The sequence below is a fragment of the Dendrobates tinctorius genome, unplaced genomic scaffold (genome assembly GCF_039654945.1).
Source record: "Dendrobates tinctorius isolate UK_male_01 unplaced genomic scaffold, ASM3965494v1 ptg000015l, whole genome shotgun sequence".
NCBI lineage: Eukaryota > Metazoa > Chordata > Amphibia > Anura > Dendrobatidae > Dendrobates > Dendrobates tinctorius.
In genome coordinates, this window is record NW_027361683.1 from 41,368,868 (window position 1) to 41,396,576 (window position 27,709).

At 43.3% G+C, this 27,709-nt stretch overlaps 1 protein-coding gene across 1 annotated transcript in view; it reads right to left on the reverse strand.

Annotated features, from left to right (window-relative positions):
- The window catches only part of SYTL1 (synaptotagmin like 1), a 308,605-nt gene extending 281,551 nt beyond the window's left edge, over positions 1–27,054 (reverse strand). The window contains exon 1 of the mRNA XM_073563993.1: positions 26,957–27,054. The gene's annotated coding sequence lies outside the window, so the exon portion shown is untranslated. The remainder of the gene's footprint in view (positions 1–26,956) is intronic.
- Positions 27,055–27,709: the final 655 nt, after the last annotated feature.

The window sequence follows — 27,709 nt, forward strand, 5'->3', positions numbered from 1 at the left end:
GAGTGATGTCTGAAGTCCATTGCTCTGCATGGGCTGGTCATCCAGGTATTTTTGGTACTAGAGATCTGGTGAGTCGGTCTTTTTGGTGGCCCGCCTTGTCTCGTGATGTCAGGAATTTTGTGCAGTCCTGTGGGACTTGCTCCTGGTCTAAACCATGTTCTCGCTCTAGTGGGTTGTTGATGCCTTTGCCGGTCCCCAGGAGGCCATGGACCCATATTTCAATGGATTTCATCTCTGATATGCCGGTCTCTCAGAGAATGACGGTTATTTGGGTGATTTGTGATAGGTTCTCTAAGATGGTTCATCTTGTACCACTCCCTAAGTTGCCATCTTCTTCTGAGTTGGTGCCCCTGTTTCTGCAACAGGTGGCTCGCTTGCACGGGATTCCTGAGAACATTGTATCTGACAGAGGAGTTCAGTTTGTGTCTAGATTTTGGAGGACTTTCTGTTCCAAGCTGGGAATTCAGTTGTCCTTCTCCTCTGCGTTTCACCCTCAGACCAATGGGCAGACGGAGAGAACAAACCAGACCTTGGAGTCGTATTTGAGATGTTTTATTTCCGCTGATCAGGATGATTGGGTTTCATTTTTGCCCTTAGCCGAATTTGCTTTAAATAATAGAGCTAATTCTGCCACTTTGATGTCACCTTTTTTTTGTAACTTTGGGTTTCATCCTCGATTTTCTTCAGGGCAGGTGGAGCCTTCTGCTTGCCCAGGTGTTGACACTGTGGTGGAGAGAATGCACCAGATCTGGGACCAAGTGGTGGATAAGTTATCTCTCTCCCAGGAAAAGGCCCAGCGGTTTTCCAACCGACATAGGACCATTGGTCCCCGGTTAAAGGTGGGTGATATGGTTTGGTTATCATCAAAAAATATCGCTATGAAGGTAGCTTCTCCTAAGTTTAAGCCTAGATTTATTGGACCTTACAAGATTTTGGAGATCATTAATCCGGTCTCTTTTCGGTTGGCTCTTCCTGTCACATTTAAAATCCATAATGTGTTTCATAAGTCCTTGTTGAAGAGGTTTGTTGAACCAGTAGTTCCTGGGGTGGCACCTCTGGACCCTGTATTGGTTGAAGGCAACATGGAATATGAGGTAGAGAAGATACTGGATTCCTGTCTGGCTAGACGGAGACTCCAGTATTTGGTTAAGTGGAAGGGTTATGGTTAGGAGGATAATTCCTGGGTCTCTGCCTCTGATATTCATGCCAAAAGATTGGTGCGTGCCTTTCATCGGGCTCACCCTGATCGCCCTGGTGGCGTGGATGAGGGTTCGGTGACCCCTCCTCAAGGGGGAGGTACTGTTATGAGTTCATTTTCCCCTTCACCATTGAGGTCTGATGAACTCCCTATTCTGGTGAAGGAAGGTAGTGAGGCTGATTACCAAACACCTGAGCTGGTAGAGGATGACTGGGTGACGGGAATTGCTGACTGGATATAAGGCAGCCGACGCCCTTCTGCCTCGCTGGTGATTTCTCTGAGGGATTCTAGGAGACCAGTCTGATTCCTGCTCCTCAAAAGCTAAGATTTCTGCCTTGCTTTTTGCATTTGTGTTTTGGTTTTATTTTGCCTTGCTTTTCTGGATTCTGCCATTCCCTGCTGGGGTGAGCTGAATTCCTTTGTGTCTTTTTGCTCTGTCTTCAGAAAATACCTGAGTACTGACATAGTCTTTTTGAAGCCTAGCGTCTTCAGGGCCTTTTTCCCTGTCAGTCTGTTGGCTCTTGTTTTGATAGGGTTTTTGGCGGATTGCAGACAGCAGCTTTTCTATCCTGTCCTATCTAGTTAGCTTGGGCCCCATCATTTGCTCAGTCTATCTTTCTATCTGTGTTAGTGTTTTTTCTTCTTGCTTCCCCGTCATTATATGTTGGGGGCTGCCTATTGCTTTGGGGTCTGCTCTGGGGCAGTTTAGATTTCCCTTTCTGTCTTTAGGCTATGTAGTTCTCCAGCTGTGATCGAGGGGTCTAGGGCACCGTAGGAACCCCCCACGGCTACGGCTAGTTGTTGTTGATAGGTTCAGGGGTCTGCAATCCGATAGCTGCCAACTTCTCTGGTTTTCTGGACTTAGCTAGCATTTCTGTTTTTGCCTCCTACGGTGACTCGTTCATAACAGGATTCAGTCTACCAGCTAACATTTTCGCGAACACCTTCACATCCACATTAATAAGGGATATGGGCCTATAGCTTGCACATAATAGGGGATCTTTACCCGGTTTAGGAATCACGGTGATTGAAGCCATCAGCGTTTGAGGGGGAAAAAGGACAGCTGGCCGAGATAGAGTTAAACAGTTTGGTCATAAAGGGGGCCAGGGAGTTCGCAAACAATTTATAAAAGGCAGTGGAGAACCCATCCGGGCCGGGGCTTTTACCATTAGCTAAGGATTTTATTGTGCCCAGAACCTCCTGCTCCGAAAAGGGGTGCTCCAGGGTCTCAGACTCCTCCACCGACATAGGCGGGAGCTCAGTGTCCCGAATGTAATCGTCCACCCGCGCTTGAAACTCGGGAGGGGACATATCAGACAACGGGCCATTTAAATTATAAAGAGAGTCGTAAAATGCTCTGAATGAGTCCACAATCTCCCCAGGAAGATGGACCAGTTCACCCGTAGCAGATCTCATGGTAGGAATATAAGTGGTAGGGGCACGGGGATGCAAAAACCTCGCCAGGGCTCTCCCAGGTTTATCAGAATATTTGTACAAAAATTTATGGAAACGGTCCCTCTGTCGTGCTAACGTCGTGTCCAAGGTACACAACTCACAGCATGTCCGGAGGAGATCAGTCAGCACCCCAGCATCCCCAGTCCGCTTATATTCCGTCTCCAAAGCTTGGACACGTGTCAACAAACCCGTTATATTAGTCTCCCTCTCTCTTTTCAGTCGGACCCCCTGTTGTATAACTACTCCCCGTATAACTCCTTTCAAAGCTTCCCATTGATACGGAATAGCCGTAAGGGCGTGTTTGTGAAAATCTAGAAAGTCCGAGATTGCTGTCTGCACGGCCGCCTGACACGCTAGGTCTCCAAGACCACCAGAATTTAAGGACCAAGAACTTTCCTTCGGGGCGAGACTCGGCAACCGCAGGGAGAGCAAGACCGGAGCATGGTCCGACCACAGCATAGAGTCGATGTCGGACCCTGGGTCAAAAGACAGGAGCCCGTGGCTGATCAAAAAATAATCCAATCTACTGTAAGAGTTATGTACAGTTGAAAAATAGGTATAATCCCGGGCAGTGGGGTGCAGCAACCTCCAGACATCCATCAACCTTAAGTTCGTCAGGGCCCGAAGTAGTCTCTCCACCTGTGAGGGGGACACCGCTGACCTACCCGAAGAAGAATCCACAGCGCGGTCCAACACCATATTGAACTCCCCTCCCATAATCACGTAGCCCTCCGCAAAAGCCGAGAGGTCCCGCAAGTACTTTCTGCATGCTCGGACCTGGTCTTGATTGGGGAGATAAACGTTAGCTATGGTGAACAGATCGTGAGCAATTTTGAGCTTCAGAAACACATATCGACCACCAGAATCCGTCTTAGAGGCGACTACCTGAGCCTGTAGAGACTTATGTAATGCTGACTCCTTTAGACTTAGAGTCAGAGTTACTTCCATGGAACCACTGTGTGTAGTATTTATGGCTAAGCGTAGGGATTCTGTCTGATCGGAAATGTGTCTCTTGTAGCAAAAGTACATCAACCCGTTGCTTATGCATACCGTAAAAAACCTTCGATCGTTTTTCGGGGACATTAAACCCCCTGACATTAAGTGAGCCAAGCTGTAGAGATGCCATACGAGCTATCGGGCCCACAGGTGACACAGTCGGGTCGGGAAGGAGTAGGGAGGGTGGAGAGAAGGAAGAAGTAGAGACAGTAAAAGAAAGCCACCAAGGAAAGAGATTAGTTCAGCCGAAGGACAGGGTACCGACCAAGAAGGAAAAAGTAAGAAAGAGAGGACCAGGAGGCCACTAGGCCTCAGGTGTAAATAACAATATCAGAGAAAACGCTGAGAAGTAGTGTCAAAGACACACCCTAGTGGGGAGGTGATTGGGCAAAGAGCAAGCAGCCAGACCCCCGCAGCAAGAAAAGAAAAAGGAAATCCAAACTCTACCCCGTATGAACCAGAAACATATGCAGCATCTCCGAGTGCAAAATTTAGGAGAGAGTGTAGCGTTAGTCAGCCTGGGGATAAAATTAGCAAAATTATATATTAATACAACAGGTAAGCACACCACTTAGGGCGCACATCGGAGTAGGAAAACATGCATAAACAGTGTAAAATAAGCTATGTTGGAAACTCCGTTCAAGAGTCCCAGATAGAGCCAGATGAAAATAAAACCGCTACCAAACACATAGCTCCAGTCCCCCTGCATTAATCAAACTTGAGCTAAGTTACGACCAGACTCCCCTTGGGAGCCCGGCAACCTGTAGGGGCAATGCAGGCGGTACATTAGGGAAAAAAAACAAAAGAAAACAAATCATCTAGAATAAATGATCAAGTGTCATCGGTCTGAGTGACAGATCCACGCCCCCGGCAGGAGTTCAGTTTCCTCTTTCCCATAGACCCAGCAGGAGGTCCTCCATCACGGCGCAGTCCCCATAGGTCAGACGCAGCAAGGCGAGGTCAGTCTCCCAGCTCGACCACGGGTAGGCCCAGAGCAGAGGTGAAGTTCCGGAGATCCGCCGGGGATCTCAAAGTTGTCAATCCCTTATCACTGCGTACTTGCAATTGGAATGGGTAGCCCCAGCTATAGGGGATCCTATGTTCCCGCAACATCTCCAAAAGGGGACGCAGAGCCCTCCGTTTGGCCAGGGTGAAGCGTGAGAGATCAGACAGAAGAATATCAGATCCATTAAAGTCTATAGCATCGTGGTCCCTCGCCTTACCCATGATGTCATCCCTAGTTTGGAAGTAGTGGATCCTGCATATGACGTCCCTCGGCTTAGATGTATCGGGGTTTCTGGGCCCTAGCGAGCGGTGGGCTCTATCAATTTCAATGTGTTCAGTAGATGGTCTCCCTAAGAGCGAATTGAAAATGCCATGGAGGGCCGAGGAAAGGTCACGCAGAGCCACAGACTCAGGGATCCCACGAAGCCTAATATTATTCCTCCGGTTCCTGTTCTCAGAGTCCTCCAGCATATCTAGGACCACACCAAAAGACTCCGAGTGTAGGTCCAGAAGTTGTTGCTGACTCTGCAATTGTGAGGAAAGCGACTCCACTCTTGCCTCCAATGCAGAGACATTGGTAGTAAGGTGGGACACATCCTCCTTAAGGGACCCCATTTCAACCCTGCACACCGCCTCCAGACGCTGAATATAGCCCTCCATATCAGCCTTCGTGGGGATAGCACTCAGCTGTGCTCTCAGTTCTGAGGCATTTATGGGATCATCAGGGCGGACCAGAGGCGTATCTAGGCTTCCTGGCACCCGGGGCAAGAATTTGGTTTGGCGCCCCCCCACTCTCCAAATCCCCCACTCTCCAAATCCCCCACACATTAACCCCATCCCCACTCAGTAACCCCCATCCCCACTCCAAATCCCCCACACATTAAATAACCCCCATCCCCACTCCCAAATTCCCCCCACACATTATGTACCCCCCACTCCAAATCCCCCACATATTAACCCCATCCCTGCTCATTAACCCCCCCAAACAATAACCCCATCCCCACTCATTAACCCCCGTCCATACTCCCAAATCCCCCAACACATTATGTACCCCCCACTCCAAATCCCCCACACATTAACCCCCATCCCCACTCATTAACCCCCCAGACATTAATTCCATCCCCACTCATTAACCCTCCACAAATTAATTCCATCCCCACTCAATAACCCCCATCCCCACACATTAACCCCATCCCCACTCATTAACCTCCCACACATTAACCCCCATCCCCACTCATTAACCCCCCACTCATTAACCCCCACACAGTAACCCCCATCCCCACTCATTAACCCCCCACTCATTAACCCCCCACTCATTAACCCCCACACAGTAACCCTCATCTCCACTCATTAACCCCCCCACTCATTAACCCCCATCCCCACATATTAACCCCCATCCATTAACCCCATCCCCACTCTTTAACCCCCCACACATTAATCCCCATCCCCACATTAACCTCATCTCCACTCATTAACCCCCCCACACATTAACCCCATCCCCACTCATTAACCCCCCCACACATTAACCCCCCCCATCTTCGGTGGTTTCTTCAGCTCCACATTGGAGCACACTTACCACCAGTGCTGAGCGTTCACTCTGGGCGCCGGGGAGTGACGTCAGCAGCGTGATCACATGACATGTCACGCTGCTGACGTCGCTCTGGCCCGGCGGTCAGAGCGCAATTGTACTGGCGTCTATACAGACGTCAGTACAATTGTTCCCTGGGAGCCAGCACGCGCACCTTCTCTGCGCCTGCTGTCAGCTTGACAGCTGACACAGAGAACCGCCGACTCTCAGGCCAGGGGGGGCGGCAGAACGCAGCCGCCAGGGAGGACACTGTGGACCCCCTAGATACGCCCCTGGGGCTGACAGGTCTTAAAGGAGCTTGTGCAGAGGGGCCATGAGACGCAGCGGCGGTAGTTACACCGTCCTGGGACACCCGGCAGGGAGAAGACCCATTTTCATATCCCCCTGATGGTAGTGGAGGGTCCGCCTCTGTCATCTGGGTCTGGTTGGGCCGCAGTATAGGAGGGGATCTGTCTTCAGCCGGCTCAGCCTGTACCACGGTCTGACCAGGGGGTGAGGGGCAGGGTGCAGCTCTCACCTCTCCCATGCTCTGTGTCTGGCTCCCTCCTGTCGGCATCTGCGGTGAACGACCAGCCTCAGGTGCAGCAGTCATCCATCCCCCATCCAGCGCTCTCACCGCCGCAGCTCCATTCCTCTGTGCGCTCATGGTCCCAGGCGATGGGCGCCCACGTGCGTTCAGCTGCACAGAGGAGGCACCTCCCCCCTCTGCCATTGCCGAGGACGCCGCTCTCCTTCCCGTGCATCCCTGGGTCGACATGTATCTTGCTATTCCGGTGCCACCGGGACCCGCGGTGAGTTCTCTGGGTGCCTGGGAACAGAGACCAGTCTTGCCCTTCATGACGCCGGGTGAGTGGAGCTACATATAGCTAATTAATTGCTGCAGGGGCCTCAGGCACGCCGGAGCTCAACAGAGATGCGGCCTCACAGCTCCATGTCCAAGCCATGCCCCCCTCTTTTTAAATCATACTGACAACCCAAAACATCCAAATGACCCTGATCAAAAGTTTACATACACTGGTGATTTTGGCCTCATAACATGCACAGAAGTTGACACAAATGAGTTTGAATGATTACAAAAGGTAGCATCCACACCTGTGACCTGTTTGCATGCAATCAGTGTGTGTGCATAAAAGCTGAGTCAGTTTCTGGGATCCAGACAGACTCTTGCATCTGTCTTCCAGCCACTGATGTTTCTGGATTGTGAGTCATGGGGAAAGCAAAAGAATTTCCAACGGATCTATAGGAAAATGTAGTTGAACTGTATAAAACAGGAAAGTCAGCAGCGTTCAATCTGTGATTAACAAATGGAAAATCAGGGACTCTGTAAAAACAGAACCACGGTCAGGTAGACCAACAAAAATTTCATTCACAACTGCCAGGTAAATTGTTCTGGATGCAAAGAAACCCCACAAATAACAGCAGCTGAAATACTGGACTTTCTGAAAACTAGTGGCGTGGCTGTTTCAAGATGCACAATAAGGAGGCACTTGAAGAAAAAAGGGCTGCATGGTCGAGTTGCCAGAAGAAAGCCATTACTGTGCACATGCCACAATTTATCTCAACTACAATAAGCAAAACAGCCCAGAGACATGCCTCAAAACTTCTGGAACAAGTTAATTTGGAGTGAAAAGACCAAAATTTAACTTTTTGGCCACAATCATAAATGTTACATTTGGAGAGAGGTCAATGAGGCCTATGATGAAAGGAACACCATTCCTACTGTAAAGCACGAAGGTGGTCACTGATGTTTGGGGATGTGTGAGCTAAAAGGTACAGGAAACTTGGTCAAAGTTGAAGGAAAGATGAATGCAACACATTATCAGCAAATACTGGAGGCAAATTTGCAATCATCAGTCCAGAAGCTGCGCATGGAACGTTGTTCCAACATGACAACAACCCAAAACACAAGGCCAAGTCAACCTGTCATTGGCTACAGCAGAACCAAGTGAAAGTTCTGGAGTGGCCATCCCAGTCTCCTGACATCAATATCATTGAGCCATTCTGGGTATATCTCAAGCACGTAGTTCATGCTAGACAACCCAGGAATTTACAGGAACTGGAGGCTTATTACCAAGAAGAGTGGGCAGCTTTACCATCTGAAAAAAATAGAGAACCTCATCCACAACTACCACAAAACACTTCAAGCTGCCATCGATGTTAGAGGGAGCAAAACATGGTATTAAGAAATGAGGTATGTAAACTTTTGATCAGGGTAATTTGAATGTTTTGGGTTGTCATTATGATTTAAAAAGAGAAAACACAGTAGTTTGACAATAAATGGCTTCATCCAACCACTAACCATGAGTGGAGAAAAAGTTTTCTTTTCAGAATTCATTTTCTTTGAAAAAAGGCCAAGAAAGCAAAAATTCTGCTGTGGTATGTAAACTTTTGAGCACAACTGTATAGCAAGGAAAATGAAATCCATCAAGACTTGCAGATTACTGTTGGACAATTGTAAGAGATGAACCGATGCAGGAGTACAAGCGACAAAGAAAAAAGGCACAGAATGAGGACCACATTTTGTAGTGCAATTTCTGTAACTGTTATAGTGTTTAAACATATTTACAAAAATAATAATGTTTCATTGTACTGAAACTGTTATGTATTAATTTTATGTAGCAGTATAAGGAAAATTCTTTGATATCATCGAAATAGCCAACTAAAAATTTTCATTGTCAGATTTGAATTTAGGAGGTGAAAATCATTAGTAAATGGCTTTTTTCATAACTGAACCTGACAACTTTTGAAAATATAGAACAGTGTTATCAGACAGCAAAAGTGATACAAAAAAATTGAAATATTTAAAATAAAAAATAAAGCTGGAACTGCAACCATGTCACAGAGATGTCAAGGTGGACCACAGAAGTTAACACCTAAACAGGAGCATCTTCTAATTAGAAGAGTTAAAATCAACATGCAGTTCAATGCAGTTAGATAAAAAGTAATAAGCCAAACAGGAGCGAGTGTTTTCCATGACACAATATGGTGTAGACTGCAGAGGAATTGCACGCATGGGTGTCATCTACAAAAGAAGCATCTCCTAAAGCCCAAGTACAAAAAAGCATGATTACAATTTGTCAGGGCTCGTGCTGAAAAATATAAAGACAACTGGGACTATTTACTTGGAAGTAAGACCAAGATATATGTTTTTTTGAACTGATGGATTCAAGACTATACGGCCTCAAAAAAGTGAGGGGTACAAAGAAAAATACACAGTGGCTACAGTGAAACATGGTGACGGCAGTGTCCTTAGGTGGGGCAGCTAGTGTTGGGGAGTTACATTTCATTGAGCGTATCATGAATTGACAAATGTAATGCTCTTTATTGAAAAAGAATATGCTACCATCACTCCGTGGCTAGGGTGAAAGCAATTCAATGGCCAAGTATGTGTCCTGATCTGAAACCAATTGAAGAATTACGAGGAATTCTGAAGCGATAAGCTGGGCATCACTCTCCACCCAGCATCCAGACTCTAAAAGAGGTTGTTCTTAAAGAATAGAAAAAGATAGATGTGTCACCAACTAGCTCATTCCATGCCTAGAAGACTTGGTGCTGTCCTTAAAAGTTATGGAGGTGGTACAAAATACTAGATGTAATAGTGTCTGATTTGGTGTTCATTCATTTTTGCATCAATTAATTTAGTAAAACTGAAGATTTTGTAATGAAAGTTACTTTATGAGGCTGGTTTCAAATTAGCATTTTTAGCGCAGCGCATCCCTATGTTTAACATGGCGGGCGCATGGTCTAGCGTTTGCACATGTTCATATGCATTTTCGTATGCATGTGTTTTTTTTGTAGTGTGCGCCTAGGCACGCCTGTCGCAACCTGTTGCATTTATGGGTCCGTCCAACGGCGTAAAAAAACGCATGTGCATGCTTGCGCACAGAATGCAACAAAATAACACATTACAGTCTATGGGAACGCAGGCATGCGCATGGACATGCGCACACCTGCGTTTGAAATCGCATGCGTTTTAAGAGTTAACATGGCTACAAACTGGTTAAAACGCATGTGCCTAAAAACGCAAACGCATGCAAAACGAATGATGCGTTTTTTGCATGTGTTTCTATTGCACATGAAGCGCAGCGCTAAAAAACGCTAATGTGAAAGTAGCCTTAACTTTACTTTTATGGTATGAGTTAAAAAATGTCCTATGAAACCGAGGTCTGTCAAAATTTTGGGAAATTGTTCTTGTGTTCAGTGAGATATTGATTAAAAGCTTTAATTTCAAAAGGGATGTAATACTCATTAATACTGAGCACTGTATATACAGCTCTGGCAAAAATTAAGAGACCACCACATCAAAACCCTGTCATGTGCAGCCCATTCTCCAGACCTGAACCCCATTGAAAACATCTGGAATGTAATCAAGAGGATGATGGATTGTCACAAGCCATCAAACAAAAAAGAACTGCTTAAATTTTTGCACCAGAAGCAGTGTGAAAGACTGGTGGCAAGCATGCTAAGATGCATGAAAGCTGTGATTAAAAATCATGGTTATTCCACAAAATATTGATTTATGAACTCTTCCTGAGTTAAAACATTAGTATTGTTTTTTCTAAATGATTATGAACTTGTTTTCTTTGCATTATTTGAGGTCTGAAAGTACTGTTTTTTTTAATTTTGACAATTTTTCTTTGTCAGAAAAAAAATACAAAATTTATTGCTTGGAAATTCAGAGACATGTTGTCATAAGTTTATAGACTAAAAGAACAATTTACATTTTACTCAAAAATATACCTATAAAGAGAAAAATCAGACAAACTGAACATTTTGCAGTGGTCTCAATTTTTGCCAGAGCTGAATTTTTTTTATTTTTTCAGAATATCCTTCTCAATCTCTGTATCTGCTAAACATGGATCAGTTGTATAATATATAGACTCCAAAGATGCTTAGCCCAAAGGCATAATGTTACTAAATTCATGAAGAAGGTAAAAGGTGACACTCACCATACAGCTTTCAATCTTTGATTTATTCATAATTAGAATGAGAACCAAAAATATTTGAGCCAGAGTACATGTTGGTATTAGAGCAATGCATAGGAGTGCATTCACACTGTGGTGATTTAAACAAGCATAGTCTAAGATAAAAACAAAAGGAGCAAATACCCTGTAGTAAATAAATAAATAACTAAATAGTACATGTAAATAACATAGTTAACACTGTTCTTGATCAAAAAAGTGTAAAAGCCATCCCACCATGACAAGGTGAACCCCATTCGAGATGGTGCCTAACTCTTGTACTTCACCTCACTGTTGTCAGCAGACGTAAAATAGATAAGCACAGAGTAGGACCTGGGTACTAACTGTTCAACCACCTGTCTGTGGAAAGCTATATAAACAAAATGAACTGACCAAAAATGAGCCATGCCCCTGTTTGTACAAAGTATAAAACACTAAACCAAAAAAATTTGAGCTAGAGTACATTGGTATAAGTACAATCCGTAGGTGTGCATTCACACTGAGGCCATTTAAGGCCTCTTTCACACATCCGGATTTTGCCGTCAGGCGCAATCCGGCATGTGTATAAAGAAATGGATCCGGGTTTTTTTTCAGCCGGATGCGTTTTTTTGTCATTGAATAGCACATGCGCCGGATCGCGCCGCATGTGCTTCCGTTTGTTCCGGTTTTTACCAGATCCGGCTGAAATCTGCTGTCCGGCAGCCGGACAGAACGCGTGCTGCAACGTTTTTTTGTCCAGCGAAAAAAGCTGGACATGCACGCATGCGGCACTTCCGGCTCTGTGGGCCAATGAAAGGCAATGGTAACGTCCGGCAGCCAGATCAGGCTTTTACCTGATCCGGCCACCGCTTGCAGTTTTCCTCCTCTGCGCATGCCCGGATATCTCCCTCACTCTCTCTCTCTCGAAAAAAGTGGTCTTCCCCCGTACTGCGGTGACGACTGCCGAGTCCGCCGTAAGTTGCGCCGCAGCTACTTCCGCTACCTCTGCTTCCGGCCGTCCGGCTTTTCGCCGCACACCGCCGGAATCTCCCCAACGGATGTGTGAAAGTAGCCTAACAAGCAGAATCTAAGACGAAAACAAAATGAGTGTCTCTTAATGCCTGTGTTTTAAAGATTATGACACAATAAACATAACTTTTTTTTTTACTTTTCTTCTTCTACACACATTTGCTTGTAGGTTTTCTCACCTTCCCGATTAGGGCACACCCTGTCGTGGTGGGATACCTATTACATTTTTTTTTTAATTAAAACAATGTTAACTAAGTACCCTTTGTTATTTACATGTACCAATACTATTTATTTACTTGCCTTATAGTATTTGTTAATTTTGTTTTTATTATTAGGAAACAGATAAAAAGGCTCTTTTTTCTGTGTCCACATTCTGCCAATGAAATAAGGAACGATTGAAAGACATATGGTGCATGCTGCCATATATCTACTTCATGGATCTAGTGAAAAGGATAAGCGTGCAAGATAGCTGAGCTGATATATGAGAAATGAAGACAGCAGCACCCTGGATAGACACAGAACTTATATCCAGCCTGTATTACTGGGATCAACACTCACATAACACATCTGAAACTTGCATCAGGTTGCAAACTACTGGGATTCTAAAAATGAAAGCAGCTATGAACGTTGCAGTCTGGAACTCCGTGGAAAGGTGGCTAAAGCCTATGCAAAGTTAACATATAAAGCGTTTTGTTTTGGTTTTTTTTTGCATGTTTGTTTTGCATAACATCTCACAGATCTTCTTTACCCGACCTAGCTATAACAATTAATGACATCACACTTTCCCCAGTACCAGAAGTCCGCTGCCTCTGAGTAATCTTTGACTCTGCCCTGTCCTTCAAACCGCACATCCAAGCTCTTTCTACCTCCTGTCGCCTCGAGCTCAAAAATATTTCCAGAATCCGTCCTTTCCTCAACCCTCAATCTACTAAAATGTTTGTGCATGCCCTCATCATCTCCCGCCTCGACTACTGCAACATCCTTTTCTGTGGTCTCCCTGCTAACACCCTCACACCTCTCCAGTCCATCCTTAACTCTGCCGCCCGACTAATTCATCTCTCTCCTCGCTACTCCTCCGCGTCTCCCCTCTGCAAATCTCTTCACTGGCTCCCATTCCCTCAGCGAATCCAGTTCAAATTACTAATTCTGACCTACAAGGCCATCTATAACCTGTCTCCCCGATATGTCTCTGAACTAATCTCCCGATACCTTCCCTCACGTAATCTCCGGTCCTCCCAAGACCTCCTTCTTTCCTCCACACTTATTCGCTCCTCACCCAACCGCCTCCAAGATTTCTCCCAAATAGCCCCTATTCTCTGGAACAAGTCCGACTATTAACCACATTTGGAAACTTCAGACGGAACCTGAAAACCCACCTCTTCAAGAAAGCCTACAGCCTGCAATGACCTCGCTACCTCCTTCTCTCTCACCACTACCGGTGATATCACCTCAACCAACACCCACCAACCTACTGTCTCCTTCCCCACCATCCTGTAGCATGTAAGCCCGAAAGGGCAGGCTCCTCTCTCCCCTCTATCAGTCTGTCATTGTTAGTTTGTTTACTGTAAGTGATATCTGTAATTTGTATGTAACCCCTTCTCATGTACAGCACCATGGAACCAATGGTGCTATATAAATAAATAATAATAATAATCAAAAAATAATAACACATACAATATGCTCTTTGTATGCTGCTTTTTATTTTGTTATTTCTTATAAACTTCTCTATGTAGCATGAAAGACCAAAGAAATAAACAATTTTTCAAAATGTGACAAGATTAAAAATATCACCTAAAAAGTTACTTAAAAAAACTATAAAACCTCATTTGAAATCACATTTTTTAAAATGTTTTTTTGTATCTTGTAAAAACTTTAACAGTAGTGCCATTAAGGTGCCAAGATCTTACCTACCCAGGAGAGGTCTGCTTTTCTATAAAAAAAATATGATTTACTTTAAGTATTTTCCTAGGCAAACAAGCGCCTCATATGGAAAAGAGGCTTGTCAATAACAAGTCAGAATGCCATTTGCAAATGTTCACATTTTTCTGGAGCATTTTCCATGATCTCGAATGACATGTACTGTAATTATCTTTAGGCTAGGTGCATATGATCATATGTTTTCTCATCCGAGAAAATTTAGTTGATTATGTAAATCACACTTTGATCAAACTTTTATCAGAGTTAGATCAAAGTATGTATGATCATAGTTTTATTTGATCTCTCGAATGATGAAAAGATGGAAGAAAAAATTCTCCATCTTCTCCATTTTTGGTCATGGCTACAGACCACTATATTAGTCACATATTTCATAACTATTACTTCAGAATCTGACAGGCATGTACATTTTTAAAGTAAATACATCTACCTCATCAGATCTAAGATATTTTTATAGTGTATGCAGTTTGTAACATATTTTAATGGGTTGCTTTATTATACATTTTGCACAAAGGTTAGTGTTCCTTCATCATACAATTGAAACAACAAAAGAGGAAAACACTATGTCTAACATCTAAATATCTGTATGAAATATATGCAGGTATGTATGTAGACTTCATGGAGCCCCTTAACAAAATGTTCAAATTGCCCCTCCACCCAAAGAAAGTTATAATATTCGCAGGTGTCACAGAAGAACATATCTCACAACTCTGCAGCCTTTACAAAGTAATTTTCCTCCTACTGAAACCCTAAGTCCCTCTTTCATTGCACTCAAAGTATGATGCCAACAAAATAGTGCCCCACAAACACTGCATGATACCCCCACAGTGAATTCTTTCATAGTACCCTCCACTCACACAGTATGATGACCCTACTGTACCCCCATTCATCTACCCCAGCAAAGTATGGAGAACCCAACACAGTATGATCCCCAAACTCTGACCCCCCCCAACAGCCCTCCATACACTATAATGGGCCTACACACAGTAAAATTTCACCCACACCTCTCCACACTGCATAATGGCCCCCATTAGTCCTTCAAATATTATAATGGCTCCCAAAAAGCCCTCCAAACAGTATGATGAACCCCACACAAACCTTCACACTGTATAAATGCTTGCATATAATGACACCCACATAGCCCTCCAAATATTATAATGGCCCCCACATAGCCCTCCAAATATTATAATGGCACCCACATCACCTTCCAAACATTATAGTGGCCCCTACTTACAGTGTGGAAAATAAGTATTTGACACACTACCCATTTTGCAAATTTTTCCACCTACAAAGAATGGAGAGGCCTGTAATTTTTATCATAGGTACACTTTAACAGTGAGAGACAGAATTCTAAAAAAAAATCCAGAAAATTACAGTGTATAATTTTTACATAGTTAATTTGCATTTTATTGCATGAAATAAGTATTTGATACAATAGAAAAACAGAACTTACTATTTGGTACAGTCACCTATGTTTGCAATTACAGAGATCTGATGTTTCCTGTAGTTCTTGACCAAGATTGCACAAACTTCAAGCAGGGATTTTGGCCCACTCCTCCATACAGATCTTCTCCAAATCTTTCAGGTTTCTGGGCTATCGCTGAGCAACACTGAGTTTCTGCTCCCAGCAAAGATTTTCTATTGGGTTCAGGTTTGCAGACTGGTTAAGGACACTCCAGGACATTGAAATGCTTCTTACTCATTAGTTGCCCTGGCAGTGTATTTCAGGTAATTTTATGCTGGAAGACCCATCTTCAATACTCTTACTAAGGGAAGGAGGTTGTTGGCCAAAATATCGCGATACATGACCCCATTCATCCTCCCTTCAATATGGTGCAGTCATCCTGTCCCCTTTGCAGAAAAGCACCCTCAAAGTATAATGTTTCCACCAGCATGTTTCACGATTGGGTTGGTGTTCTTGGCTTTGTAGACCTCCTTCTTCTTCCTCCAAATATGGTGAGAGGAGTTGATACAAAAAAAGTTTTATTTTGGTCTGATCTGACCTCATGACCTTTTTCCAAGCCTCCTCTGGATCATCCAGATGGTCACTGGCGAACTTTAAACGGGACCTTGTGTGCCCTGCAAGATTTTAATCCATGATGACGTAGTGTATTCCTAACGGTAATGTTAGAGACTGTGATCCCAGCTCTCTTCAGGTAATTGACCAGGTCCTCCCATGTAGTTCTAGGCTGATTCTCGAGTTTTCTCAGAATCATCCTTACTCCACAAGGTAAGATCTTGCATAGAGCCCCAGACAGAGGAAGATTGACAGTCATCTTGTGTTTCTTCCATTTTTTAATAATTGTGCCAATAATTGCCTTCTCACCAAACTGCTTGCCTATTATTCAGTAGCCCATTCCAGCTTTGTGCAGATCTACAATTTTGTCACTGGTGTCCTTAGACAGCTCTTTGGACTTGACCATGGTGGAGAGGTTGGAGTGTGGTCAGGCGTCTTTTATACACGTAACGAGTACAAATAGGTACAATTAAACCAGGTAATGAGTGCAGAGTAGGAGGGCTTCTTAAAGAAAAACAGGACTGTAAGAGACTGAATTCTTGCTGGTTGGTAGGTAATCAAATACTTATTGCATTTTAAATAGTTAAAATGCAATCTAATTATTTAAAAATCATACAATGTGAGTTTCTGGTTCTTAAATTTAGATTCTCTCTCTCACAGTTGAAGTGTACATACGATAAAAATTACAGACCTCTCCGTTCTTTGTAGGTGGGAAAATTTGCAAAACTGACAGTGTATCAAATATTTATCTTCACCAATGTAGACCTCCAAATATTCTAATGGCCTCCACATAGCCCTCCAAGTGTTATAATGGCTCATATACAGTATAGCCTTCTTAATAGAATAATGGCCCCCTCATTGACCTCTAAATATTATTATAGCCCCACATAGCCTTTTATATATTATAATGGGCCCCACATTGTCTTCTATAAGGTATAATACACCCCCATAGTTCTCCGCATAGTACAATGGGCCCAACATTGCCTTCCTTATAGTATAATGCACCCCTTTAGTCCTCCATATAATGCATCCCATAGTTCTCCATATAGTATAATGCACCCCCACACTCCTCCATATAGCATAATGCACTCCCTATAGTCCTCCGTATAGCATAATACACTTCCCATAGACCTCCATTTAGTATACTGCACTCCTCATAGCCCTCCATATAGCATAATGCACTTCCCATAGTCCTACATTTAGTGGAGCACCCTATAGTCCTACATATACTATATATCACCCCCTATATTCCTCCTTCCCATAGTCCTCCACATTGTATAATGCATCCCAATATCTATTTACTATAATGTACTAGCCATAGTCCTCCATATACACTGATGAGCAAAAGGGTAATAATGTTTTGAACTTTTCACTTTCAGGCTCCATATTTCACCATCCTCTACTGATTCGAACGTGAGACTACCATCATTTTATAGACAATATTGGCTTGCTCATACATAAATTTGACTTGCAAATATTTAATATATGATTAGTTACGTAGATTCTTGTCATGTCACTGCACTGTTACTGTTTTGCTTCTAAAAATCTAAATTTTATTTTTATTATTTTGTTAGTATTTTTTAAATCCACCTTTGGCTTTCAACACTGCCTGAATCCTGGGCATGCTCTCGATCAGATTCAATCATGTCTTGACCGAAATCTGATTCCGGGTCTCTTCTACACATTCCCAAAGTTGATGCATATTGGGTGATTCCCTTGGGTATGTATACATTTTTTCTTCAACTCTACCGACAACAGTTCAATTGAATTGAGGTCTGGGGACTGTGGGGACTCATTCAACCCCTACACTTCATTGTCATTGAACCATTTCTTCATCAATCTCGAAGTATGCTTTGGGTCGTTGTCCAGCTGGAACACTAAGTTGCCATTTTCATACCTATAGTACTTTACTGTACAAAGTAAGTAATCTTGTAGGAAACTCATATATATATATATATCAGCATTGAGACCACCATCGATCCTGGTAAAGCATCCAAAGCCTTTGGCTGTGAAATAACCCCTCCATATCATCAGGCTTCCTCCTCCAAACATGACAGTTCCTTCAATTTATCGATCCATTAACCCCTTTTTCCCTTGTTTCTTCCAGACCCACTTGCACTCATCAGAACCTAGTATATTGACTTTCATGTCATTGTTCCTAATCACCTGTTTCCAATCTTCTACTGTCCACTTTTCATACTTTTTTGCAAACTCGAACCAACGCTTCTTATGACAATATTGAAGTCGAGGCTTCTTCGCCTTATTTCTACCCACCATTCCAAACTTGTGTAAAGTGGATTGCACGATGCTTGCATTAACATCTGTGCTCTCTCTATTACAAAGCTTATGAGCCACCTCCACTGCTGTGTTTGTAGCGCCAGAACTGATAGACTTTGTGATGAGAAGACTTCTTGACACTGATATTTTGCCTGGACGTTGGCTTTTGAATGGATGGACAGACTTCATTTTGTATTCTTCCAACTGTCATGGCACTCACATGATACAGTTTGGTAATTTTCTTGGCCAAGAGGTCACCATCGATGAGCTACATGATGCTGTTTCTCTTTTCCCAAGAGCAAAACACTAACAATGCAGTGACATGAGAAAAATATGCTTAACTAATCATATGCTAAATAGTTGCAAGTCAGTATGAGCCAAGAAGATGGTATATAAAAAGATGGTAGTCTAGCGTTCAAAGTAGTGGATGATGAGATATAGAGCCTGAAAGTCACAGGTTCAAAACATTGTTACGCTTTTGCTCATCAGTGTAGTAAAATGCACTCTCCATAGTCCTTCATATAGTATAATGCACCCCCAAGGTCCTCCATATAGCATAATGCATCCCCCATATTTCTACATAGAGTTTAATGCATCTCCCATGGTCCTCCATATAGTCCTCAATATGCTATAGTGCACCACCACAGTTCTCCATAGAATATAATGCATCACCCATAGTAATAATAATAATCATCTTTATTTATATAGCGCCAACATATTCCGCAGTGCTTTACAGTTTAACAGTTCCAAACATAAGTCATAAGTAACAACGTTAACAATACAATAATTAAAGCAAAATGAGATGACCCTGCTCGTGAGAGCTTACAATCTACAATGAGGTGGGGGAGATACAAAGTACAGGTGTGTATTTACAATGATATATTTACAATGATGGTCCAGCCACCTTGAGGGCGTGTGGAATGGATGGAGATAGTGAATGGGCTACACATGCACACTTACACATAGAATTACTTTGATTAGTGAACATGATAGAGCAAATGTGTTTTGAGGGAACGCCTGAAACTATGCAAATTGTGGATAGTCCTAATTTCTTGGGTTAGAGCATTCCAGAGGATTGGCTCAGCGCAGGAGAAGTCTTGGAGTCGGGAGTGGAAGGTACGGATTAGTGCGGAGGTTAGTCGAAAGTCGTTTGCAGAGCGCAGTGGTCGGTTAGGCCGATAGACAGAAATGAAGGAGGAGATGTAGGGGGGTGCTGCACTGTGGAGAGCTTTGTGGGTGAGAACAAGTACTTTGAATTGGATCCTATAATAAATGGGCAGCCAATGTAAGGACTGGCGAAGAGCGGACGTGTCCGAGTACCGATTAGCCAGATGGACGATCCTGGCTGCTGCATTAAGTATGGACTGGAAAGGGGATAGTCGAGTAACGGGGAGGCCAATTAATAGAGCATTGCAGTAATCCAGGCGGGAGTGGATCAATGCTACAGTGAGGGTTTTTCTTGTTTCCATGGTGAGAAACGGGCAGATTCTAGAGATATTCTTTAGGTGTAAGCGGTAAGAGCTGGCAAGAGATTGTATATGGAATGTGAAGGAGTGATTGGTGTCAAACACAACACCCAGACAGCGCGCCTGCTGCCGGGGTGTTATTGTGGTGCCACCCACGGAGAGGGAAATGTCAGATTTAGGGAGGTTAGTAGACGGCGGGAACAGAAGTTCAGTTTTTGAGAGGTTGAGTTTCAGATAGAGAGCGGACATGATGTTGGAGACTGCGGACAGACAGTCACTGGCGTTCTTTAGTATAGCGGGGGTAAGGTCCGGGAATGACGTATATAGTTGTGTGTCATCAGCATAAAGATGGTACTGAAAGCTAAATCTGCTGATGGTCTGTCCAATTGGTGCCGTATAGAGAGAGAAGAGAAGGGGGCCAAGGACTGAGCTCTGAGGTACCCCGACGGCGAGAGGAAGAGGAGATGACGTGTAGCCAGAGAACAAAACACTGAAGGAGCGGTCAAAAAGATAGGAAGGGAACCAGGAGAGAGCAGTGTCCTTAATGACTAGTGACTGAAGCCTAGAAAGTAGAAGATGGTGGTCAACAGTGTCAAAAGCTGCAGATAGGTCAAGTAGAATGAGCAGAGAGTGGTCACCGTTACGTTTTGCTGTCAGAAGGTCATTGGTCACTTTGTTGAGTGCAGTTTCAGTCGAATGTAGGGGGCGGAAGCCGGACTGTGAAGGGTCTAGGAGGGAGTGAGTGGAGAGGTAATGGGTAAGGTGGGAGTAAACTAGGCGCTCCAAAAGTTTAGAGATGAAGGGAAGATTGGAGACTGGTCTGTAGTTTGTGCAGGATGGGTCGAGAGCGGGTTTCTTTAGTAATGGAGTAACAATGGCGTGTTTGAAGGAGGATGGGAAAATGCCCGAGGAGAGGGAGAGATTAAAGATTGCAGTTAGGTGAGTTGTGACGACTGGAGAGACTGGAGAAGATGTGAGGGAATGGGGTTGGTAGTGCATGTGGTCGGACGAGAGGAAGAGAGGAGCCTGGAGACGACTTCTTCTGTGATGGGATCAAATGTGGAAAGTGAGACAGGGGAGATGCAGGAAGGGATGGGAGTCACAGCACTTGGTGGTTGGGAGCAGATTTCCTGACGAATATTATCTATTTTTTTCTGTAAAGTGGGAAGCCAGGTCGTCAGCACAAATGTCTGTGATGGGGGCTTGTGCTTTTGGCCTGAGGAGGGAGTGAAAAGTGTCAAAAAGTTTCTTGGGGTTGTTGGTTAATGAGGAGATCAGGGTGGTGAAGTAGGTCTGTTTGGCGAGGTGAAGGGCAGTGTTATAGGTTCTTAACATAAATTTGAAGTGGAGGAAGTCTTCTGGTGTGCGGGTTTTTCTCCATAGGTGTTCAGCACTCCTAGAGCATCACTGGAGAAGTTGAGCTTGCGATGTTAGCCAGGACTGTTTTACTCTGTGCTTGGAGGTTCTGAGGTTGAGGGGAGCTACTTGGTCAAGGGTGCTTCTAAGAGTGTCGTTGTACTGACGAACAGCCAGATCAGGACAGGAAAAAGATTGGGGACAGTGATGAGTGTAGGGAGTCTGAAAGTGTCTGAGGGTTAATGGCTTGTAGATTTCTGACTGTGTGGTAGGTAGGAGTGAGCTGGGGTGGGTGAGGATTTGTGAGCGTGAAGAGTCCTCCATATAGTATAATGCACCCCCCAAAGCTTTCCATATAGTATAATGCACCACCCATAGCCCTCCATATAGTATTATGGCACCAAAATGTACCCACAGATATATAAAAAAAAAAATACAATACTCACCTTTCCTCCTTCTCCCACTGTTCCAGTCTCCATGGCGAGCGTTGTGTCCACTGCGTGGGACAGGGGACATGATATAGTGATGTCAGATATCAGACGCCGAGGGAAAATGATGGAGGAGGGAGTGGATGGATCCCTCTTTCATCATTGCTTTTAACTGCTGATACAGTTGAATGTGTGATGACAGAGAGGAGATGGCACCAGGCCTCCCAGGCTCACGGGCCCCATAGCTGCCTCGTGACCTGCAGCCATTGCCGATATGTCACTGAGTATATGTGAACCTCATGTCAAATAGGATTCCTTGATTTTTGTAGCTTTTTAATTTCAAGCTACCATAAATTGATACTGTATTTGTTTTCAAGCAAAAACAAGGAGTGGACAATAGACAATAGAGAACTATAGAGGTTATGCAATTGTGTAAAACCTGGATAACTCTGTGGCTAAATTATAGCTTCATAACTATTAAAATGGCTGCCATACCTTTATTAATTTGTAGTTAAGATATAAGTGCCCACAGAGTGACAAAGCAATTGGTCGTAGCAAACATATAACTTCAACTTTCCCTTATTATATTATTATGTCTAACACATTCCTCGAAGGGATCCAGGGGTAATTCGGTTACATCAGTGATAAACTCCTAAGACTCAATGTTAAAGTGGTTGAACTGCCAGTTTTCATAATAACAGGCCCAGCCTGGTCTAAACATAAAAAACATATACTCCTCTACCGATCCTTCGCTTCTCTTCTGTATTGTTGACTCGGGTCTGCTACTAGTCTCCTCCAGCCAGTGAATCAAGAAGCCCAGTGTTTAAACCATGCTGGGACAGTTTTTAGGAAATCAAAAGGTTACATTTACGGTAGTGACAATGGTGATGTGTCCGTACTATGGCAGAAAAAAGGCAAGGGTGTTGTGGTTCAGACTTTCCACAGTGCTCCTTATACATATTCTAAATAGTGATGTGGCCAGTGATTGGCTATAATGGTTACATATACCACAACTAGAGGAAGGAGAAAAGAGACCAGCGGGATACCCAAGCAGGAATACAGGACAGTAGCCGAGGATCGGTAGGTGAATATATCATTTATTTTTTAAGTTTAGAACTCACTGGATCTGTTTTTAAGAAAACAATGTGGACATCCACTTTAGCATTAATAAACCCTAGTAGTTTATAACTGTTGTAACAATTGGTGTCATCAAAGAAACATCCAGTCACCTGAAAGATACAATAGTCTTAAAATATCACTTCCAGAGCCAGCAATAACCAACGGGTCGGCTAGTGTTGGAGCCAAGTGGTGTGAGGAGGTGAGTATGCCATTTGTTTTATAACAACCCATACCTAATTATTATTATTATTTTTTTTTTTTAAGCCCGGCACCTCCTTTAACCCCTTTCTGACATGAGACGTACTGTACTGTCTGTGTGCCCTGGACCTGTAATGACCAAGGATGGTATAGTACGTCTCAGCGATCGGCCGCGCACACGGATGGTGTGATGGTGTGCGGCCGATCGCAGCTGGGTGTCAGCTGATTCTTACAGCTGACATCCCGCACTAGCCTCCGGAATACTGCAATAAAACATGATATCGCTGAAAACGTCATCTTGTCCTGCAAAAAACGAGCTGCCATACAGCGTCATCAGCGAAAAAATAAAAAAGTTATAGCTGAGCTGTCAGAATAAAGTGATGCAAAAACAATTTATATTTTATAGTTTTTTATTATATAAAGCGCCAAAACATTAAAAAATGATATAAATGAGGTATCGCTGTAATCGGACTGACCCGAAGAATAAAACTGACTTATCAATTTTACCACACGTGGAACCATGTAAACACCCTCCCCAAAAAAAAAAAAAAGAAATTCATGAATTGCTGGTTTGTGCTCATTCTGTCTCCCAAAAATTGGAATAGAAAGTGATAAAAAAAAAGTCATGTGCCCAAAAATGGTACCAATAAAAAAAGTCAGCTCGTCCCGCAAAAAACAAGACCTCACATGACTCTGTGATCCAAAATATGGAAAAATTATAGCTCTCAAAATGTGGTGATGCAAAAACTATTTTTTGCAATAAAAAGCGTCTTTTAGCGTGTGACAGCTGCCAAACAAAAACCCGCTTTAACACCTCTTTGACATGTCCTGATATTTCCGGCACTGGAGATGTCAGTGTCCGTGTGTGTAATACTTGCGGCACACATGTGCCATGTGTATGCCGCATCAGTACCACACGGACGGGCGCCGCGCCAGGGAAGAAGCGTTACAGTAAGCGCTGTTCCCCGGCATCGGGTGCTGAACACGGCTCTCATCATTCTCCCCTTGCTCTGCTGGCGATCAGCGCAAGCAGGGGAGAATGAGGAGTTACATTTAACCCCTTACCGACAGGCGGCAGTTAAGGGTACTTAAACCACAGCTCCGCTTTTTAACGGCGCTGAGGTTTAAGGTTATAGCGCCCCTCAGGGTCGGAATTTCTCTGGGGTCTTGGCTGCCAGGGGTAGCCGAGACCCCAGAGAACATGATTCGGGTCAGTTTCTACTGACTCCGTAGTTGCGATCGCCGTTCTTAGTGGTATAACATCGACCGCAAAAAAAAAGAAGTCCGATTTTCCATTTAATTTCTCGCTCCTCTGATGTGACAGCACATCAGAGGAGAGAGAAATAAGGTCCCCTGATCAACCCCCGGTACCTCCATTGTCCCTGCAGGCCCCCCTGAAGTCCCCCGGGCTGCCGGCTTCTTCTTCTGGGAGAAAATGGTGGGCGCATGCGCAATGCGCCCGCCAAGATCTGTCGGCCGGCACCCGGCAACAATAGGAGATTTTTTCCTATTGGTTCATTTTAATCACTATGATAGACCCTATCACAGTGACCAAAATAAAAAAAAAACAAAACAAACCCCCCCCCCCCCTTTATCACCCTAAGGAAAAATAATAAAATTAAAAAAATTATTTATTTCCATTTTCCCATTAGGGTTGGAGTTGGGCTAAAGTGAGTTGGGCTAAAGCTAGGGCTAAAGTTAGGGTTAGAGTTGGAGCTAAAGTTAGGGTAAGGGTTGGGGCTAGAGTTGGGGTTGGGGTTTGGATTACGGTTACGATTGGGATTAAGGTTGGGATTAGGGTTAGGTTTGTGGTTAGGGTTGGGATTATGGTTAGGGGTGTGTTGGTGTTAGAGTTGGAGTTAGAATTGGGGGGTTTCCACTGTTTAGGCACATCAGGGGCTCTCCAAACGTGACATGGCGTCTGATCTCAATTCCAGCCAATTCTGCGTTGAAAAAGTCAAACGTTGCTCCACACCTTCCGAGCTCTGCCATGCGCCCAAGCTGTGGTTTACACCCACATATGGGATATCCGCATACTCAGGAAAGATTGCACAACTTTTGGGGTCCAATTTCTCATGTTACCTTTGTGAAAATAAAAAATTGGTGGGCAAAAAGATCATTTTTGTGAAAAAAATGATTTTTTATTTTTACGGCTCTACGTTATAAACTTCTGTGAAGCACTTGGGGGTTCAAAGTGCACACCACACATCTAGATAAGTTCCTTAGGGGGTCTAGTTTCCAAAATGGGGTCACTTGTGGGGGGTTTCCTGTTTGGGCACATCAGGGGCTCTCCAAACGCAACATGGCATCTGATCTCAATTCCAGCCAATTTTGAATTGAAAAGTCAAATGGCACTCCTTCCCTTCCGAGCTCTGCCATGCGCTCAAACAGTGGTTTACCTGCATATATGGGGTATCAGCATACTCAGGACAAATTGTATAAAAACTTTTGGGGTTCAATTTCTCCTGTTACCCTTGGTAAAATAAAAAAAATTGGATCTGAAGTAAATTTTTTGTGAAAAAAAGTTAAATGTTCAATTTTTTTTAAACATTCCAAAAAATCCTGTGAAGCACCTGAAGGGTTAATAAACTTCTTGAATGTGGTTTTGAGCACCTTGAGGGGTGCAGTTTTTAGAATGGTGTCACTTTTGGGTATTTTCTATCATATAGACCCCTCAAATTGACTTCAAATGTGATGTGGTCCCTAGAAAAAAAAAATGGTGTTATAAAAATGAGAAATCGCTGTTTAACTTTTAACCCTTATAAACCTCCTAACAAAAAAAAATTGGTTACAAAATTGTGCTGATGTAAAGTAAACATGTGGGAAATGTTATTTATAATGTATTTTATGTGACTTATCCCTGTGATTTAAGGGCATGAAAATTCAAAGTTGGAAAATTGCAAAATTTTCAAAATTTTTGCCAAATTTCCGGTTTTTTTCCACAAATAATCGCAAGTCATATCAAAGAAATTTTACCACTATCATGAAGTACAATATGTCACGAGAAAACAATGGCAGAATCACCAGGATACATGGAAGCATTCCAGAGTTATTACTTCATAAAAAGACAGTGGCCAGAACTGTAAAAATTGGCCCGGGCATTAACATGCAAACAACTCTTGGGGGTAAAGGGGTTAAGAGTATGTTCCCACAGGTTGTATCTTCTGCAGTGGAGACTACTCAACAAATTCTGCATTGCTTAAACTGGAGCAGCAAGACCTGCTAAATGAAACACATACAGCATTACTCCATTACTAGACTATGAAGATATATTGAAAGCTACTCTACGTGTCATTGGCTGCTGTGTGGATAATTGCCAAACATGTATTATCTTTTTTATTACACTGGTTTCATCTTTAGTGTTTGGTCAACTTTATTTTTGCAATCTTTAATTATTGTTCTTCTAGTTTAAATATTGAACAAAGGAAGTAACTGTACACAAATTGTGTCTGGTGTGTTAGTGACCGCCAAGAAGAATGGTTAACACACCAAAGATGCAATAGAACAGGCATTGCAAATATATTTGCGCTACACCATACATAGGAAACTGACCCCTTGCACTTGTTTGTGTTTTATGACCACCATTACTGAACTCCTTCCACATATCAGCATGTCACACAAGCAGAAAAGGGGATATTTAAATCTGTCAATACTACGCACACATACGAGGTGTTGCCTCAGTTTGTGTTAGCTACGTACACAGGTGAGTCTTTTAGAATGTCCTTTTCCGTATGTCACTTTTAAGCTCACTTGACAAAGACTTGTGTCCCTAGCAAGAGTTAAAAGCTGGAAAAGAGGAAAATAAGATCACAACCACATATGGAATTCTTCTGTTAATATCTCACACAGTGGACAATTTGACTTAAATGCCTGATACTAAACTCTAATTCCATTAGAAATCTCATGACCTCTCCTATTTTTCTTATTAATTTCCTTTATTTGGGCTTACCTGTGTGTGACAGCACAGATCCTGTCCAGGTGTACAAGTAATTTATGTGGAGCGTAGGTATGTGTGCATACAGTATGGATAGCACTGAGTCACTGCAGAACACTCCACCCACCAGACAGGCACACCTCTTTGTTCATAGAACAAATATAAAATGCTATTAACTTTGTAAGTCCTGACAGAGTTCCCAGAAGCTCCAGGTGTCCAGTGACAGTCAACTATTTCTATGCTTTTCCTGGAGGTGATAGAACTTGAAGGCGTTTCTGACTTATGAAGTTGATGAAATTATGAAGTAAAATGTTTTTGAGTTTCAAAAAGTGATGGTTTGTTAGGATTTATACCACATATTTGATCCTGTTAACCTTAATTCAAGGACAGACCTGCTCCATAGGGCGTGGAGGGTGCTCCTTCTGGACACTACTAGGGTTTGAATTGTGTTTACCAGCACTGCTAATCTCTGCTCTATTCACACCCTGAGGAGTTTGTGTCACAGAATGCTATCCTGTTCTACTCCTCCCATGACACAGGACTTAGGGGCAGTGTCTCCCTGGCATCTGACTGCTCCCAACAAACTTTATATATTTAATTGTCATATTGTACCTTGTAATTGCTGGGATAAAAACTCTAGCTGTGAGCCACAGACTTCACTGATTTATATTAAATAATTTTCTCTGCCTAAAAACCTAAAACTTTCTGGGTTTTTCAGGCATATTACCATATTACCTTATTTTTGGATTATAAGACGCACTTTTCCTC